Source organism: Silene latifolia, chromosome X (genome assembly GCF_048544455.1).
Source record: "Silene latifolia isolate original U9 population chromosome X, ASM4854445v1, whole genome shotgun sequence".
In the NCBI taxonomy this organism is placed as follows: Eukaryota; Viridiplantae; Streptophyta; class Magnoliopsida; order Caryophyllales; family Caryophyllaceae; genus Silene; species Silene latifolia.
The window spans coordinates 118,950,994-118,958,998 of NC_133537.1; positions in this window are offsets into that span (position 1 = coordinate 118,950,994).

Genomic DNA, 8,005 nt, shown 5'->3' on the forward strand with positions numbered 1-8,005 from the left:
AGTTAGGGTTTGTAGATGAATATATTGAGATAATGGAAATGTTAGTTGAGATATGCAATGTATTTATACTAAGCAATGTGTGGGTTGAGTTGCTTTTTAATTAATATATATGTTAGGAAGTTGTGCCATAATCATCATCATATCTCTCAATAATGCTGCTTCAAATCTTATTACTAACCCTTCTCATTCCATATTATCCGTTCATATGTACAGTGATGTCAGTAATAATGCATGCATCGGAATTCTAACAGGCCGTAATTATGCATGCATCTAGTAATATTTAATTTAATTTTTTTTTATTTTTTAAGAACAAACAACAACGGTTATTTTAAAATAACCCGTTGTCTTTAGTTATAACAACGGTTTTGTATATTAAAACCCGTTGTTATAACTTTCCCCCCAAAATTGAGTCACACTTTCCACAACGGGTTTTTATACATAAAACTGTTGTTAATAGTTTTAACAACGGTTTCCTTAAGAAAACTAACCGTTGTTAAAACCTTCTACAACGGACGCTTTAACAACGTCCGCTTTTTTATATAACAACGGTTTTTGACCGTTGTTATAGCCTGTATCTGTAGTAGTGCTTGCAGAGAAGCCCAGCTGCATCAGTCATCTTTTGACAAAAAATACGTTGATTTCTTTCCCACCAAAGCTGATTAACAGCTGCAGGAAGGGAAGTAAAATACCAATGAGATTTCCAGTTACTCCTGCTGTTTCCAAAAGGACAAGAAGCCAAAAGATGAGATAAAGGAGATGTAAACTTGGGAAGACTCATCCAAACATAATGAATTCCCAAATACTAGTAGTAAAAGGACATGAGAAGAACAAGTGATCATGGTCTTCCTCCTGAGCTTCACAAAAACAACACGTGTTACCAAACTGATAACCACGTTTTTTAATATTGTCTTGAGTAGCAAGCTGTCTTTGAACAACTATAGAACAAGTAATACGATGACTTGGAACAATGGACGGATTGGAAAGACCCTTGGTCCAACCTCCTTAGGTAGGAGCAGCCCTAAAGAAACCATAGGCTGTTTTATGATGGAAATGAGAGCCAGTGATCCATGTTTGGAGTAATGCGTGAGCATTCTGGACAGAACCAACAGCCTCTACAAGAGAATCTCGAGCTGCAAGAATAACTTTCATACTAGCAGAGAAATAATCCTTAGCCTGCAGGAACCAGATGTCAACCCCTTTCAAAACATATGCCTGCTGCCACTTTGCCCATAATCAAGAAGCAGGAGCAGTAAGAAGACTAAGCCATTTAACAAGGAGAGCTTTATTCCAGGAAGGGAGGTCCTTTATATTAAAGCCTCCACCAGACCAAGGAGAGCAAATGCTTTTCCAGCTTTTAAAGACCATCTTCCTCCCAGTATCAGATATACCCCAAAAGAAATGACTACATTGTCAGTTATTTAGACCATGTTAATACTCATCTTATGATAAAAAAATTACAAATTAATTTAATATGGTCTAAATCTACATGCATGCAAATAAAAATACAAAAAAAAAAAATGGTTTTAAACCATCTTAAGACAAAAGTTCCTTATATTGGTATAAGGCAAAATATGGGCACTACAAAGGTCTCCTACCTTTGTAGTTCTTGAGCTATGCAACTATGGATGATCCTCCAAGACATTAAACCACCAAAATAGATGAGCTCCTTTGGTGGCACCCAAGATAATCCCAAATAACTACTAAAATACTAACTAGGTAATTTTTAGTAGTAACCTTGTATTATGTAATATTATTACACTATTAATATTATATCATGTATATTATTATATGTGAATTAAATTTTATGATCAACTATAAATCAAGTTTTGAAGAGGAAAATGAAAAAAAATGGATGTTTTTTCTCCTTCAAAAAACCGACCAAGAGAGGGTGATAGGGTGATTTTTTTCTTCAATTTTTCATCCCATGCAATTGTGTAATGAGGGGGTATTTATAGTGCTATCAAATGTAAACAATTGATAGGAACATCCCATGTGATTAACCCACCAAATGTTGACAAAAAATGGTCTCTTAAGACCTCTTGTAATTCGGTCAAATGGACCTTATTTAGTCCATTTCGATTTTCGACATTTGTCCCACAAATGCTTATATTTAGTTATCTTACATAATTAAATATTAATTTAATTATTTAACGGTTAAATAATACAAATTAACCACTAATGACTACTTAACTATAAAATCATGAGACCATTTTATCAACATATAATGTGTCAATACTACCCGATTTAGCTAATTTTACAACCTCTTGTAAATTAAATAGCTAATAACCTTCACCTCAAAACTTATATACACAACTCATATTAATTAACTATTGATTAATAAATTTATTAATTAATTATCAAATAATTAAATAATAAATCCCCTTGTCCCGAGTTCGTAACTCGTCATCAAATAATATACTCACATGACTTGTTAAAAGTCAATTAATACAAGGATTTAATTAATTTGTATCTCATACAAATAATTAGTTTTTTTTTCCATTTGGGCATCTTCCTATAGGTGTGACCTAAAGGGATCAGCTGATCACCGCCGTCACACGATAGTAATGTCAAACTCTAGTCAGCCAATCATTACCGATTAACGATGACCAGCTGACAAATAAATAAATAAATCCCTGGTATTCCTTTTACGAGATTTATTATGTAAATGCACTTATTGTGGAGGACACTACTCCAACAATCTCCCACTTGTCCGACACAAGTGTGCGTTGCCAATTCTCTTGTCCAATAATATCTCCCACTCAATGCAAGATGTCTTTCAGGTCGTTCTTGCACGTGATCATATCATAAAGTGGTTTCCTCGATCAGGAGAATGACTGTCTGACCGGATAATCTAGTATAGATCGCATCCGAGCGTGGCCACGCATTCACAGTCATCTTTCCTCGAGTGGCCTTGAGATAAAATATGACTTAAAAGGACAATATTTTTGACCTATTTTCTTCATTCGATACAGATCACAATGACCCAGTAAATGCTCATCGGCCTCCTTTTACGTTGCGACCTAGAACAAAAACCAAAGCCACCGGAAAACCGTACCAACTCAGACAAATAGTCACCAGTCTAAAGAATTGACTCGAAGGAATAAATAGAAATCCTCGCCATGACCTAGCAACAAAAGGACTCTATAAACGGTCACTGTCCGACAAATTGTCTCACAATCTGCCTATGTAATCGACCAGTCATCACTATGACCATATAACAGTCGAACCTGTCATCTATCGCCTTACAATCTAGTCACTCCGAGACGTCACCTCATTAAGTAACTAGGGACAAAATACAATGTTAATCCAGTTCACTTTAATAGAGTTCGACTTTGTCACTACAATCTATTTGGATAAAACAAAGTATATAAAAATTCAGATAAAAAACTGAATGCAACGATAAATGTAATTATCATATATGAAATAATAAATACAATATCTTAATTATTACATATCATATAATTTACGACAGTTCTGGCATTCGTCTCAATCCCATCGAACTACATCACTATCATGTTTGGTTTGAGACAAAGGTTTGGTTAAAGGATCAGCGATGTTGTCAGCTGTCCCAACCATACAAGCTGTAATTTCTTTCCTTTCGATTATCTCTAATTACATAAAATTTCCTAAGTACGTGTCTAGACTTGTTACTAGACTTGGGCTTTTTTGCTTGAAAAATAGCCCCACTGTTATCACAATACAAAGTGATAGGATCCTCGGCGGTAGGAACTACTTTCAGTCCCTCTAAAAATTGCCAAATCCAAATAGCCTCCTTTGCAGCTTCAGAGGCTGCAATGTACTCAGCTTCCGTTGTAGAATCAGCAGTCACGAACTCTTTAAAACTTCTCCAGCAAACCTGGAGCATATATTTAATGAAATAAGCTGAGAAATGTATTTGCAGCAAACAAGTATTAAACTTTATGAAAACTCAGATCAAAGTTGTTTCCTTTTTGGTGAAAGCTTTGAACAACTCTCAATAAAATATGCAGCAATAACAAGCTCACAATGAACGAGAACTGATGGTGACATTCACAGAGGTAAAAACATAAAGACTAAGGTAAAATGCTGCACAACACAGTCGGCTAAGGATGCGATCCCACACGGGTGATCGGTCCTTGTACTCCACACAGAAATAAGCTGCGAGAAATGCGGGGTTTTCTTTTATCCAAAAGTCGCCCTCTTTTCGGGGATGATTACAGAATATATAGTCCTCAAAGGGTAAGTGTTTGTAGGGTTTTAGAACAGAAAAGAACAAACGGAATTAAGACAAGATCGACTAGGAATGCAATGACTCATGAAATGGACAAAATAACAGCTACAATAGTACTACTCCTCATGTGCTCCTGTTGGTTGATTTTTTTGTGTTGATGTGGACGTCAGCAGCAGGAAGGTTCCTAGGCAAGGTTGTAGTGGCCACCTCCCTTAGGCTAGATGGACCATGGTCAGGCCCCATGGTGTTAGACCTTGACCATTGAACTGCACCCATTCCCTTTGTGCAAGTGTGTGTGCCTGGTTGTTTAGGATAGTGTCTGCAGTGGGATTCGAACTCAGAGCTCCTGCTCCAATCCCCTCTCCTTGAAAGTGTGCTTCATCTGGTGGACCTTCTCCATGAACCTCATCTCCATAGTAGGGAGACAGATCCCCAATGTTGAATGTTCCTTCTACCACATCACTCCCAGGCAGGAGGAGTTTATAAGCATTATCTCCCAGTTTCTGACTGATCTCAAAGGGTCCTTCTGCCCTAGGCATGAGCTTGTTTTTCCTCTTGGCTGGAAATCTTTCCTTTCTCAGATGGAGCCATACTAGATCACCAACCTGAAAAGGTTTTCTTGGCCTGGCTTGCAGTGCTCTCTTCTGATATCTTTCATTTGTCTTTTGGATCTGCTGTTGTACTAGTTTGTGGAGCTTAGTGATGGATTCTACCCTAGCTTGGGCATCAAAATTATACTCTTCAGTGGGTATTTTGGCCAGATCAATGGGCATGTGTGGGTTTATACCATAGACTACTTCAAATGGGGACAGGCCGATTCTTTGCGGCAGAGAGCCCTGTTGTAAGCAAACTCAGCTTGAGCTAGCTTGAGGTCCCAGTCTTTCAGAGATTTGCTCACAATGCTTTCGAGAATCTGAGTTAATGTTTTGTTGGTGACTTGATCCGCCCATCTGTCTGGGGGTGGTAGTACAGGCTTTGAAAAGTAGCTTGGTTTTGAGCATCTTCCAAAGTGCCTTCCAAAAGTAGCTTAGGAATTTCACATCCCTGTCAGAGACCATGGATCTAGGAACTCCATGTAGCCTTACAATATCCCTGAAGTATAAATCAGCCACACTCATGGCATTCTCAGTGTTTTTGCAAGGTATAAAGTGTGCCATCTTGCTAAATCTGTCTACCACCACCATGATGGAATCCTTACTTCTCTGTGTCCTAGGTAAGGCCACAATGAAGTCAAGGCTCACATCATCCCAAGGTTTACTAGGAACAGGTAGGAGCATGTAGGGGCCAGGCCTGAATTGACTCTTGGATCTTTGGTAATGGCCACACCTTTGAATGATGGCTTGTACATCAGTTAACATCTTTGGCCAGTAAAACTGATCTTGCAGGATTTCAAGAGTTTTGTTAATCCCAAAGTGTCCAGCTAGTCCATTAGAGTGGACCTCTCTGATGAGGAGATCCCTGGTTGAGCTCCCTGGAATGCATAGTCTGTTTCCCTTGAACAAGAAGCCCTGTTGCAATATTAATTTACTGGGTTTGCCTTCCTTACAGTTGTGGTAGTCCACTGAGAAATCAGGATCCCCAAAGATACTTGTTCTTTGATCATTTCAAAACCAAGGACTCTCCTTCTAGCAGAGCCAACACATGGTTTCTTCTAGAGAGGGCATCTGCTACAATGTTGTGTTTGCCCTCCTTGTAGTCTTTGGTGAAAGAGAAAGCCTGCAAAAACTCCACCCACTTGGCATGCCTATGGTTCAATTTATGTTGGCCATTGATGAATTTGAGGGCTTCATGGTCAGAGTGTAGAACAAAGGGTTTGGGTTTCAAGTAATGTCCCCAGTGAGTTAAAGCCCTAATCATGGCATAGAATTCTTTGTCATAAGTGGAGTAGCCCAATTTGGCTCCATTGAGCTTCTCACTGAAGAATGCCACAGGTTTCTTCTCTTGGGTGAGTACTGCTCCTATGCCTACCCCACTTGCATCACACTCAACCTCAAACAGTTTCTCAAAATCAGGTAATGCCAGAATGGGTCTTTGAACAAATCTTTTCCTTGATGGTTTCAAAGGCGACTGTCTTTGTGGGGGTCCATTTAAAATCTCCTTCTTGAGACACTCAGTAATAGGAGCAGCCAGGGTGCTGAAATTTTTTATGAACCTCCTATAGAATGAGGCTAAACCATGAAAACCCCTGGCCTCAGTAATGTTGGTTGGGACAGGCCAGGATCTGACGGCTTCTACCTTCTCTTGGTCCACAGAGACACCCTGGCCAGAGACAATATATCCCAGGAATGACACTTCAGGGACCATGAAGGAACACTTTTCTAATTTCCCAAAGAGCTTGTGCTTCCTGAGAGTTAAGAACACTGCCCTTAGATGTTTCAAGTGCTCAGTAGTGCTGGAGCTGTACACTAGTATGTCATCAAAGTATACAACTGCAGACACCCCAATAAAAGGCCTCAACACCTCTGTCATGAGCCTCATGAAGGTGCTAGGTGCGTTGGATAACCCAAATGGCATGACAAGCCACTCATAAAGTCCCAGTTTGGTTTTAAAAGCTGTTTTCCACTCATCACCCTCTTTAATTCTGACCTGATGGTATCCCTGTCTTAGATCAATCTTGGAGAAGGTCTTTGCTCCACTTAGTTCATCTAGTAGATCATCAAGTCTGGGAATTGGGAACCTGTACTTGATGGTGATGTTGTTCAGTGCTCGGCTATCTATACACATCCTCCAAGTGCCATCCTTTTTTGGAACCAACAGAGCTGGTACTGCACATGGGCTTAGGGATTCTCTGACATAACCTTTACTCATAAGGTCAGCTATTTGCTCTTGCAGTTCTTTAGCAGTACCAGGGTCACACCTATAAGCAGGTTTGTTAGGCAAGGTTGCTCCTGGGAGGAGGTCAATTTGGTGTTCAATCCCTCTTAGAGGGGGTAATCCAGGAGGAAGTTCAGAGGGGAAGACATCTTTGAACTCTTCCAGAATCCTTTTGAGAGGTTCAGGTTGGGGAACACAAGAATGCACCTTGATTTCTTTGGGAATGACAGCAAAAATGAGGGTTCCTTGGTTGAGCTCTTGTAGTACCTCATGCTCCCTGAGCAGTAAGGTTCCATTAATCTGACTTGTGGAAGCTGTCTCACTAGATTTGGGGGGTGTAGCCAGGGCCAAAGGTGTGAGGGTGATCCTTTGACCATCTTTGGTGAAGGAGTAGGTGTTGTTCCTCCCATGGTGTACAATGCTCCTGTCAAATTCCCAAGGCCTCCCTAACAGGATGTGGCAGGCATCCATGGGAATGATATCACACATAACCTCATCAGTATAGGCTTGCCCAATAGAGAAGGAGATGAGAGCCTGCTTGTTCACAGCAATCTCAGAACCTTGACTAAGCCACCTGATTTTATAAGGGTGCTGATGCTCCCTGGTGGGAAGCTTGAGCTTCTCTATCAAAGTAGTGGAGGCTACATTAGCACAACTGCCTCCATCTATGATCAGGTGACAAACCCTACCTTGTATAGTACACCTGGATTGGAAGATCTGTTGTCTCTGACTTTCTTCTAAGCTTTGAGTGTGCATCACCCTTCTTAGTACCAGTGCTGGACCTTCATCAGGGGCCAGTATCAGTTCTCTATCAGATTGTCCCCTGATTTCTTCTTCTGTGGACTCCTCAAAAGGGCCTTCCACTTCAATATCCCCATCTTCTTCCATAAGTTGGATTTCCATTGCAGTGAGGGTTCTTTTGGTGGGACATTCTCTACTGAAATGTCCATAACCCTGACATTGGTAACACCTTCTCTTCAG